Below are 12,876 nucleotides of genomic sequence, written 5' to 3'. Positions count from 1 at the left end.
AGTCACGTCCCCACCCACGATAAAAGCAGCCCTGTGCCTAGAGCCATCTAACGCTGCACCCCACTCTCCGTGCCCCACTGCCCCACAACTCAGCCATTCCAGCTAACAGAAAACAGCCAGTCTAGCGGCCTCCCCGCTTCGGGCCTTCCCGCCCAGGCCAACTGGGCAAGGCACGACCCCACTTCAGTGCCCCGCGCAGGGACTCTGCGGGCAGAGGAGGGATCCCCGGGTCCGCCGCCGCCCGGGGTCGCCATCCGCGCCCCGGGTTGGGGTGGGGGTGGGGGCTGCCGCTTCTCTGGGTTTCTGGCCGAGCAGTTCCCCCCCCCCCCGCCTTGGGGAGGGGCTGCGGCCGCCCGGAGTCGCAGAGGGTCCGGAGGCTCCTCCCCTGGGGTGGCCGAGCAGGAAGCGGGGCGCGCGGCGGGCGGGGGCGCGGCGCGGTGCGGGGCGAGCGCGCGGGCGCGGGCGGCGGAGTATGCGCGGGCCTCGGCGGCCAGCCCCGGCGCACAGCCGCGGCCGGGGCGCGCGGCGCGGGGCGGAAAAGCCTGTTTACACAGACTGCACACCGCCTGGGGAATAATGCAGTAAAGGAAGTGAGCCGGCTCGGCCTGACTGCTCCAACTTCCTGCTCTCACACACACACCAGAGGAAAAAAAAAGAGGAGCGAGAGAAAGAAAAAAAAAAGGGGGGAAAAATCAGGATCTCATTACAAGAGCAACAGACCGTCTGCAGACGCCTGTCAGCATGGAAAGTCGGGGGCTTTCGCCCGGTTCCTCCTAGAAATTCCCCCGAAGAAGGATCTTGAAAGCTCCCCCACATCTGGGTAGGTAGCAGGGTTTCTGCCTGTTGCTCGGACAGTTGCAAAGTTTCGTCGGGGTGCTTTTTCTTTCTTTTCTTTAGCTTGGTGGGGGTGGGGCTGGTGGGGGCCGCGGGGTGGGCTGCGGCCCTGGGGAGGGGGCGCTGCGGGGATGCTCCAGCGCCCGCGCCGCCGGCCCCGCCGGAGCTCCGCGCCGCGTCCGACCCTGCGCCGGCGGCACCCTGCCCTGGGGCTGCGCTGCAGCTCGGAGGAGGGGGCGCGCGGGGGGGGGGAGGGCACTGTGAGACTTAGGGTCCCTGGGAGGGACGGCGACGGGGCAGGCTGCGTGCCTGGATGCTGGACCACCGCCGACCTTCCAGCTGGGGCCGGGACTCCCCTGGGGTGGCAGTGGGCACCGATGCTCCGATTCGGGGAGAGGATGAGGGTGGAGGGGGAAGCCGAGGGCGTGGGGAGCGAAGACGCGGGGCTGGGGGCCGCGTCCCTTCTCGTTCGGCAGGTGACCCCCCCCATCCCCACCCCCGCCCGGGTCATCGCCCCCAGGCGCACGCCCAGGTGGACCTTTAAAAGCCAGCGGAGTCCTTACTGGACACGATTTTGGCGAAGGACCGGGCGGGCAGCAGACGGTCTTGGAGCCCTCAGCTCTTTAGGAAGGGGCTCTTAAGCTTGCAACTGAACGTTGGCCTGTAATGCTACTGTAACTTTTGGGAGGAGGAATTAAAATTTTGGAGAGTTAAAAAAGACAAATAAGAGGTCTCGGTTTTGTTATATTTTTCTGAACCGAATCATCCTGAGGACAAGCTGCATTTAGGTGGCGGGTGGGGGTGGGAGTAAGAAATGTTATTTCAGAAACTGCAAAAGGGGCTTTTTAGAAAAAAAAAAACGAGTGTCGGGAGAGTTTCTGGCTTGTCTGGAAACGGCAAGACTAATTGCCATGCGCTTCCGCTTTGAAACTGGCAGCAGACAGCATCTTGAAAATGACTCACTAGAGGAGCTCACAAAGAAACTGGTTTGCTCCTTCTCAGGTTTATGTATTTGTGCCTTTTACAGTTTCCTTTGTAGTGTTCGAGGGGTCCCCCGCCCCTTCCCCGCCGGCCCCCTCCTACCCTCCCGCTTTTGGAAGCCCCTGGCCGGTCTTTAACTACCCCCCAGCACCCCGCCAGAAGGGGGCTGGGGAGGCTGAGTTGTTGTTGGAGTTGGCTGGGGAGAGGGTTACAGGGATTCTGCTGCTGCTGGGGGAAAAAGTGCCCTGAATTTTCCACTGGCTGCTGCAGGAAGAGAGAGCCCCTTTAGTCACTGCTAAGTAATGTCTGCACACACACCAACTAATCTCATTAGGAGTTTCCGCTGCTCGGCACAGGAGGGGTTTTGTGCAACCACTGTCAGCCCCGGGGTGGGGGGGGGGGGTGCGGTGGGGGTGGGGTGGGGGGGTGCGCTGCAGAGGGACACAAGTCACCGCTTTATTTACTTAGAGGTGCAGCTGCCCGACAACCTTTTTCAGGGCAGTATCTTGAAAACTTTAAAGTCACTTGGGCCATTTTGGATTTCGGACTTAACAGGTTTTTCTTTCCTGGTTGTGCGTAGGGTGTGGGTGTGTGAGTGTGAAGTTTCTATTGCCCAAGCAGCTCAGACACCCCCATTCCCTCTCATCTGTGTTTGTGTCTTTGTTGGAGGGGGTCTGGGGAATGAGGGAGCCAGAGGAGGTGAGAAACTAAAGTGAGTTCCAGGCATCTATTAATGAGCTCAAATCGATTTCTGAGCCTTATTGCTTTATTGCCAAACAAAATACCCTCTGATCTCTCTCCCTTTTTCTCTGTCTGTGGCACACATTTATTTGGGATAGGTCAGTTATGAGTTTCATTTATGGGGATTATAAAATTACAAATTGTGTTAGGAGGGCATGTGGGTCAGACAGTGAAGAAGACTGTCCATAAGTGTTTTTAGAGTTTCCAGTAATGATCCTGCCTACAAAAACCCTGATGGTCTTTCTATGCCAAATATAGCAAAGGCCTTATGGCCTTACCCTCCCCCCCTTTTTAAACTTTTAAATGTTGGAAATGTGTAGAGTTGCTTAAAAGGGTAAAGAATTTTAAGGAACCTGATTGGAACTGTGGGGTTCCTTTATTGACAAGGACATGCTGCTGGAGGACATACTCCTTTTTTTTTTTTTAAAGATTTTATTTATTTGAGAGAGAGTGAGCGAGCATGAGCAGGGCAGAGGGAGAAGCAGACTCCTCGCTGAGCAGGGAGCCTGATGCTGGGCTCGATCCCAGGACCTTGAGATCATGACCTGAGTCGAATGCAGACGCTTAACCGACTGAGCAACCCAGGCACCCCAAGGACATACTCCCAAGGGGTTTTGAGGTGTTGGTATTTCTCTTCTGGTGGCAAAGCATGTTCTAAAAACAGCCCACCCAGGATGTGAGTCAGTGGACGTGAGTACAGGATGTCCCTAACACACTGCTTGGCACAGAGTAGATGCTCAATAAATTGTTGCATTGAAAGCTGTGGGTAGGATCCAGCACTTGTAACAAATAGATAAGAAAAAAATTTTTCCAGATTGCAGGAGAGGCCCCTTTGAGTGAACTACAAACCGTTTGGATGAACAGACTTCGGGGAGTAATTTTGTCCCCCAGGTCACATTTGGCAATATCTGGAGACATTTGGTTGTCATAACCAGAGGGGGTGCTCTTGGCATCTAGTCCGTAGAGAGTTAGGCATGCAGCTACACATCCAGCAAGGTACAGAACAGTCTCGCCCCCAATAAATTTCTAGCCCCAAATGTCAGTAGTGCCCACAGTGAGAAACTCTTATTTACATTAATGTGATGATGACTCTTTTACCTGTATCCATTCAATGAATAGGACATTTACAAATTGTCAGTTGCACTTTTCTGCCACATATGTAACACTGTGCATGAATTTTCTCTCCCTCGCTCTTTCTTCTTGGTCAGTAATATGCCATAGAATGACATTTAAATGATGAATTGTGATGGTTTACCTTTTTGAGCTGAAATAGACTATCTCTGAACCTCACTTACTTGGTACTAATGCTTTTCAGACTAGAATATCAATAGTCCAGATACGGGAGAGCAGCGATTTTTTTTTTCAACCCCATTTGAATTTTGAAGTTTCTTAAAACATTTATTAAAGATCTCCTCTTCTTATTTAAAAAAAATAATTTAAAACCACTAATATACAGTAAATGTAACTCTGAGATCATATTTTGAAATTTATATTTGTAATAACTTTTTGGAACTTGAATCTTTTCCTGATATCAGTTTTAAAGTCCTTCCAGTCAGTGCATATAAATTAAAATATTCCTTTCTTAGTTGTCAGATATTCGGTTTTGTGTGCTTTGTGCTACCCAATTATGTTTATACATCTATCTGATTCAAAACACCAATGTTACAAAACATTACCTATTGACAAACCCAAAACTAAAAAAAATTATCCAAGGATGTGACTTCCTGGAGTAGAGTCCTTTTCTTTGGCAGGGCAGGGCGGGGGGCGCTGATGGTGAATTATTGCTTCTGAATTAATGGCTTTGCTCCTTTGCAGTCCTAGAGAATGATTCAGCCATCTCCCTGTCCCCCAGAACTGGGCTTCCTCATTAGACTTTAAAAGCAGTGGGTTCTCTGTTTTGGCTGCACCCTGGGTGTAGGCAGCTGGCTTCTGCCTCCTCCTAAGGGCCTGCTCCCACCTACCCACCTACTTACATACACACACACACACACACACACACTACACACACACACACTACACACACACACACACACACTACACACACACACTACACACACTACACACACACACACACACACACACTACACACACACACACTACACACACACACCACACACTACACACACACACACTACACACACTACACACACACACACTACACACACTACACACACACACACACACACACTACACACACACACACACACACCCACACACACACACACACACTACACACACACACACTCACACACACACACACACACACTACACACACACACACACACACACAACACACACACACACACACACACACACACACACACACTACACACACACACACCATACACACACACACACTACACACACACACACACACACACACACTACACACACACACACTACACACACACACACACACACACACACACTACACACACACACACTACACACACACACACACACACACACACTACACACACACACACTACACACACACCACACACACACACTACACACACACACACACACACACTACACACACACACATACACACACACACACACACACTACACACACACACACACACACACACTACACACACACACACTACACACACACACACACACACTACACACACACACACTACACACACTACACACACACACACTACACACTACACACACACACACACACACACACACACACACACACACACTACACACACACACACTACACACACTACACACACACACACACACACACACACTACACACACACACACACACACACACTACACACACACACACACACACACACACACGGGTCATTTGAATGAAAGACGCCACTGCTGTCAGATTTTTCTGTATGTTTCAGGCAAGAGCTTTTTATATCCTGGTTATCCGTAGCTCCCTTTTATCTTTGTAGGTTGATTTATAACCTATTTGAGATTGCACTAGCATGACCATATTTTATAAAGGTTAGCTAGGTTTTTTTCTGTTTTGAAAAAATATTAATGTGAGTCATGTTAGGAAGATTCAGAAAACCACGAAGAAAAATATAAACATCTCCCATAATCCCACTGTCAACATTTTGGTGTGTATTTTTTCAGTCTTCTAGAATGTGTGTATGTGTGTGTGCACACATACACACACGCACACACATACATAAAACTTTTCATTGGAGTCACACTATACTTTGTTTTGTAACTTATTTTTACTTAACATACCATGTAACACATTTTCAAAACTAGTACCAAGACCAAAATTACTGCACATAGAGCATGAATTTATTGATCTAATAAATGTGTTGACTCAACAGTAGATTGACATAATTTTTTACATGGACTTGTTCAGTGTTTTTGTCTCTGTGGCTCCAAGTAATGTTCTAAGAATGCTGACCTCGTAGAAGACTGAATTCATATGTGCTGTGAAATTTGGGATTTTGATGAGTTTCTCTATGATTTAAGAATGAGTCATGATTTGCAGTAGAATATCAAGATGTAGTAACAGGAAGTCCAGGGCACTACACATCAAAATAGAATGTTAGATGATGAAAAAGAGAAGCTAGCTTAACTGAAAATGTGTCTTGAACTTTAACTATAAGGTGGGAGGAAGGTGCCTCTTGTACATTGTGAAAATTCTTAGTTATTGCTGTTTCATTTTATATCCGAGAGTTTCCAAACTTTGAAACTGATGTTTTCGATGGCTTTTCAGCTCAAGATGACTATTGCCCATGTCCAGTTTGAATTAAGATCATCCAACTTTTTGGTTGAAATTGTGGCCGAGAGACTATGGTTTTGTGGCACAAAACTCTGGTTTTGCCACTTAAAGTGCAGCCCCAGTAAATGGAATTATTTGTGTGTGTGTGTCTGTGTGTGTGTGTGTGTGTGTGTGTGTGTGTAACCTTCTGTTACTGAATCCTAAAGGCCTTCAAAAATGGTAGATCATTCAGTCTTTTAAGTAATTGCAGAAATTTGACTCCTACCTATAACCAAAATAAAAATGGCCTTTCATCCATTACTGGAAACTTAACGTATGTGTCAGCAGTTTAAAAATAAACCTTGAATTGGTTATTTCAATAAATTGTAATTTGGCTTGAATTGCCACCAGCAATTATTAACTCATCGATTATGTGTTTTAATTTGTATTTCCTGGAAAGTAATTATTAAATTATTATAGAATTAAGTGGGATTATTTTATAATTTGTCTTTGAGACTTATTTGTATATTTTTAAAGAAATTAAGATGATGGGCGCCTGGGTGACTCAGTTGGTTGAGCGACTGCCTTCACCTCCAGTCATGATCCTGGAGTCCCAGGATCGAGTCCCACGATCGAGTCCCACATCGGGCTCCCTGCTCAGCGAGGAGTCTGCTTCTCCCTCTGACCCTCTCCCCTCTCATGGGCTCTCTCTCATTCTCTCTCTCAAATAAATAAAAAATCTTAAAAAAAAATTAAGATGATGGTTTTACTAATATATTCTAATTTGAGTTAGACTAAAATTAACTTACCTGCTCTAAAAAGAGACTCTAAAGCACATGGTATCATAGTATTTTTAAAGCTACCATATCTAAGAATAATTCCTAATTTTCCATGTATAAATATGGAAATGATGGGGTAGGTATAAAACACACTTATCTAAAACATGACTTCTCTTAGACTAAGGTCAGGAATCCTTTAAACAGTAGAACAAGGAATCTGAGACCCTTGATGTCTTTTTTTTTTTTCCTAATTGAGGTATAATTTCATACATGGAAATGGACAGATCCTCAATATTTTTGTATACACCCATGGAATCCCCACCCCTTACCTCCAAATAGAGATTATTTTCATCACCTGAAACATTCCCTAGCTATTTCTTTTTATTATGGCAATTTCATGATTCTACCATGTAGGTTATTAAACCCCAGAACACCTTGATAAGATACTGCAGTATTTTTATTTAATCTGCTTGATTAAAAACAAATTAGGATGTGGGGATTTCCTCAGCAATACCATAGGAGGAAAAATCCCTTCTGCATTATTTAATACTGCATAAGCTAACCCAAAGTAATATGTGTGCTGCAGAAAAGAACAGATTCCCTTAAAACCAGTTGTGTTGAGGGGCTATCTCTTAATCTTCCTGAACCTCAGTTTCTCTGGCTGGATGGTGAAGTGATTGAAGTGTAGAGGCTGGGATAATCCCTTTCAAGTCAAAAGTTCTATTGTACTACTATTTTGGAGTAAGGAACTTGAATTCTTCTAAGAGTTGTGAAAATGTGATGTGAATTTATGCTGTCCTCCCCAGACAGCCAATTTTCAGGCATATACAACGATTTAAGCGAAGTATTTTGTGGTGGGAAAAGGGGTTCCCCATAAATTTCCCCTTCAATCCCATTCTGGCCCCTTGTTGAATAAGGAACACTCGAGGGAAGCTTGCTATTCACTGCTGTGCTTCATTTCCTCCTTTTTGTAAGGTTTGTGGCAAGCATCACTCATTTCTAATGGCCCACAATCACCTCATTCTTGGGGACACCAGTGACTGTCTCTGGATTGGATGCTGAGTAGGCCAAGATAAGATTTTGATCACCAGGTTCAGTCCCTCTTCCCTCCTTTCTATAGTCTTTGAAAAGGCTCTCCATCTTCCACTGCTGTGTGTGAGGGGTCCCTCATTCCCTCTGGCCTTCTTCAGTTCCTTGTCTGCCCACAAGCTAGAGTGGTCCTTTAAACACAAGTCTGACGGTGTCACACCTCAGCTTAAAATCTCCCAGTGGCTTTGACCAGGGTAAAGACCAAAATCCTCCATGTAGGTTGCATGCTGTGATTTGGGCTGGCCACCCTGGCTCTTCTTCCATTCCTCACAGGTGTCCTGTGCCCTTTGGCTTTTCCAAATGCTCTTCTTTCTCCTGAGAATTCCCTTTCCTGCCCCCACTCCCATCGATTGTGCTCACTCTACTTGGCTAGTTGGTGACCATCCTCCAAGGCTCAGCCTTTGCTGGGCCCCCAGGCTGGTGCTCTAACCATCATCCAGTCATCTGTCCTGGCCTTCAGAGCCCCTGCCATATTTATTAACAGGTTTCCTCTGTGTACCCTCTCCAAATTCTCCCTCTCCAGATTCTCACTATCCAAACACAGGTACTAATCAGTTTGAGATCTCTATTTCCAGAGATAGGACTGGTGTCCCTCATTATTCCTTAATATTCATTATCCCAAACTCGGGAACGTAGAGTTGATAGCCCAGCCTCCCTTGTTATCCAAAGCCTCTGCCAAACCCTTGAATCCATTTGACTCGGAGAGTGAGAGGTACCTGCCCACTGATGCGTCATGATGTGTTTCGCGTCTGTCTCGGCCCTCAGTCTGGAAGCTCCCTCTGGGCCTGCTGTTTTTCTCACCCCCGTATTTATCCCAGCACGTTGTCCAGTACCTGGCATTTATTGAATTATAAACAATCTGAAGGGGGAAAGCTTGCCGTTGGACTTGATAAAGCACCTCTTTACCATGCATAAATCCAACCTGTTGGGGTTTTGGATTAATAAGAGGCCTTTCTTGGTTAAATCATAAAGACATCCAGGAAGAGCCTCTATAAGAGGACATGTAATTTTCCAGAGTTTTTGTCCAGACTTGCAAGAACAGTAGATGTACAGAAACAAGTTTGTTAATATCTGAGAGGACAAACGTCAGCCTTGTTGCTACCAGTGTTATACTGGGAATGGTTGGTTAACAGTTAAGTAATTCATAGGTCAGTGCAGCTTGAAAGGATCTTGATGTGAAATTCTTTCCATGTTAAAACTGATCATTCTACAGCAACTAGCATTGGTCTTTCATCAGGACTTCAATTGACCAAGTTTTCGTAGTTCCTTTGGGCTGCGTTCCATAGTATTTGCTGTGAAAAGTCCTTCACTTACACTAAAACCTGTGTGTAGCTTTTGTCTATAACTTCTTATAATTAGTGAATGATGTTTCTGATTGATTTCTGATTGATTTTGAGAATAACAAAAGACTCTGTGTATTTGAAAGGATGACTAATACCTACATTGTTTTTGGTGAAGGAGGGCTGGGTCCGCTGTGAATTTCAGCTGGGTTTTGCCAAAGAGCAGTTTGTTGATAGTCAAACCTTGATTTACCAGAATGTATGATTAAGCAGATTTCTCTCCCTACATTTCACTGTCAGAAGAGAGAGAGAAAAACAACAACAAAACAAGCCCCAGAATTTATTCCAGGATGTGCTCAGGAATTCTCTTTAAGAATTAAACAGCAAGGGGGCACCTGTGTGGCTCAGTTGTTAAGCGTCTGCCTTCCGCTCAGGTCATGGTCCCAGGTTCCTGGGATCAAGCCCCGCATCAGGCTCCCTGCTCCGCGGGAAGCCTGCTTCTCCCTCTCCCACTCCCCCTGCTTGTGTACCCTCTCTCACTGTCTGTCTCTCTCTCTGTCAAATAAATAAATAAAATCTTTAAAAAAAATAAAAAATAAATAAAATCACCATTAAAAAAAAAGAATTAAACAGCAAGGATTCTCTTACACTGTCGGCATCTGTAAGCTCTCATCATCCTCAGAATGATGATCCTAAGGCCCAGGAAGATCAGAATGCTCGATTGAGCGAGAAAAGGGGTGTATGGTCAAACGGTTTTCTAACACAGTTAAGAAGAACTCTTCTCTGGTTCATCCTCAGTGAACTAGAAATGTAATCTCCCCACTCTCTCCTTGTTGGAGTTTGGAAGGTTTTCCTTTCGAGGCTAAAATATAAGTCCTGGTTGTTGGAGTTCATTTGAAAGTGAAGAAGATAAGCATTGACAGGTGTGTGTGTGTGTGTGTGTGTGTGTGTGTGCGCGCGCGTGCGTGTGTGTGTGTCCGTCCGCATACGTAGGCCACAAGAGGAATGCGTGAGTCGTAGAGAGTGGGACAATATGATCTCACTGTTTGCTCCTCCTACCTCCAGAGGGGCTGTTCTCATGTAGGAATTGAGCCCTGAGAGAGGATGGGAGTAGAAGGGAACATTTGCTAAACTTCTCACCCAAAAGAACCATTATTTCACTGTGAGAACTCAGAGAAAACTTGAATTTTTAAAAAATACAATTTATAGGAGAGGAGAAAGTGGAGATTCCTAATTTCAGCAAGTCCCATTAAGAACACACAAGAAGGGAGCAAACCTTTTAGTATTATTTGGAAGAGCATATCTGGATGCAGTACCTCCTTGTGCCATTACGGTTTTGCATTTTGAAATCTTCTGGAATCTAGAATCCATGTGCATTGGTAGGGAAGTTATTTCTGCTAATGTCTCTGTCTGTTTTCCAAGACCTAGAAACTGATCACTTAGACCAGAAGGTGTTGGGTGGTAGAACATTGCTTTTTATTTTTATTGCATTTTTTCTTTTTAAAAGTATTTTAGAACAAACATCTCCAGATTCTCCAGGTGACATTCTGAGTTCAGGATTGGAATGGATTAAACCCCAGGCAGAGACATGTCGTCACATCTTGTGCTGAGCCTCTAGTGGAGGGCAGGAATGCCTGTCGATGGGCCAAACTCATCTTTGATAATAGAGGCAAAAACATCACTCAGGCAGCCCCTTGATATTCCCTGACCTTTGCTTAATTCACTTCTTTGGATGCTTTAGTGCGGATTCCCAATTCTGCATTTATGATACTTGGGTAAATTCAGCAACTTTGAAGAGTGCTAACATTTTCTTAAAGTGAATTACTTGTATTACAAATGCATATGCTTTTAGAAGATGCCTTGAATCAAACAAATGTCCCAAGTACACTGGGGTTCTCCAAAGCTTAGAGTCACTGCTCTTAAATAAGAGCATTGCCCTGCTTTGATTTAAATCAGAGCTGAACCACAAGAACAGCATCCTCTGCCAGCCTTAGCCACATCCTTTGCTTTTTTTTTTCCCTTAACCTAAATATTAAGACCTAATTTGTCTTCAGGAAAAGTAGAAACTTTAAGACGTTGACATAGAAGACCATACATGCTCCAGACGATGAAAATGTAAAAAGGGTGACTTTCTTTAGCTAGGGGGAAAAGATCCTCTAAAGCAGGATCCAGCTGTTTTTTGTTTTTGTTTTTGTTTTTGTTTTTACAGTTAATATAGTCTTGTGGAAAAATTATCGGAAAAGTGGAGTATCACGTTGTATGAGACATTTCAGGGAAGGGCCAAGCCACTTTAGTGGACAGCAGATTCCCGAATGGGAAGTAAGGGCCATGAGGGCACTTTGGGGTGTGCATTGGCTGTTTGATGCTGATGTACCAACAGCCAGTCTTTTCCTTCAGATGCTGTTGCAGGCTTCTCAAAGGACCTAGGCGTGCACATTAGCCAGACACAAAAGAAGAAACCATCGGTCTTCCATGTGGTGACCGTGTTCATGTTCTTTTGTTCATTTATTCAGTGCATGTGGGGGGTTAGTAAATAGGTTTGAAATACAAGTCATTGGGAGAGTTTTGAAATCACTCTCTATTTTTGCAACAGTTTTCTTAGAAGTAACTGTACTCACCATGAACACCAAGATATTTTAAATGTGCTCCACTTACTGGAGTTGGTCAACAGGTCAGGCTCGATTTTTAAATAGACATTCGGTGGAAAATGAGATGCCTTTTGTGCGCCACTTTACTGTTGCGCCATTATATTTTGCCTCGTGTTAAAAAGAACTCTATGAGAAGTTATTGAAGTTTAGAAGAACCCCTGCATTTGGTACCATAATCACCATATGTAGCAAAAGGCGCAAAAATGTGAGAGAAACATATGCATGTGGAGACAGTAAAACCATAAAAGGACTGGTCTACCTTCATGACTTGAGATGCAGCTGAAATCCCCCACAGGTGTCCACCACATGAGCAGGTGATGACATCTGGAAGACTGCAGCGTCACTGTTTTTTTTAGATCCCTTGCAAAGTGAGTATATTATCATACCAGATTATGTAAAAATGTTGATGCCTCGCATTTGCATTTCCTAAACCGTGGAAGAGTTCTGCTAAGAAGAGCACGGAAGGAAGGAAGGAAGGAAGGCGCAGCTGAAGTACGCACAGAATATAGAAGCCCTTAGAAGCCCAGAGGAGTCCATTTCCTTGCTTAGCTAGCCGTCCATGTGAGGCGGCACTTGGTGCTTCTCAGCAACCTCTAAAGAAGATGTCCTAGGTACCAGCAGCTCCTAACCATATTTGCAGCAGTGTAGAGCAGGACCCAAACACGAGCTCGTGTCCATATAAGCCCGCTGAATCTTGACCTTTCCAGGAGCCATCCCATTTTGACATATGTTAAATTTCAGAAAAAGGAAAAGGTTTATCTTATTATGAGCCATTCATAAATCGCCAGCTCAAAAATGCTGTATTACAAAGTTTTAACACTGATCA

At 45.1% G+C, this 12,876-nt stretch overlaps 1 protein-coding gene across 1 annotated transcript in view; it reads left to right on the top strand.

The window, feature by feature from the left end:
• Positions 1-449: 449 nt before the first annotated feature.
• ELK3 (ETS transcription factor ELK3) overlaps positions 450-12,876 on the top strand; it is a 69,824-nt gene continuing 57,397 nt past the window's right edge. The window contains exon 1 of the mRNA XM_027593048.2: positions 450-820. The gene's annotated coding sequence lies outside the window, so the exon portion shown is untranslated. The remainder of the gene's footprint in view (positions 821-12,876) is intronic.

This window comes from Zalophus californianus, chromosome 9 (genome assembly GCF_009762305.2).
Source record: "Zalophus californianus isolate mZalCal1 chromosome 9, mZalCal1.pri.v2, whole genome shotgun sequence".
In the NCBI taxonomy this organism is placed as follows: Eukaryota; Metazoa; Chordata; class Mammalia; order Carnivora; family Otariidae; genus Zalophus; species Zalophus californianus.
This window is presented reverse-complemented; position numbering and strand designations above follow the sequence as displayed.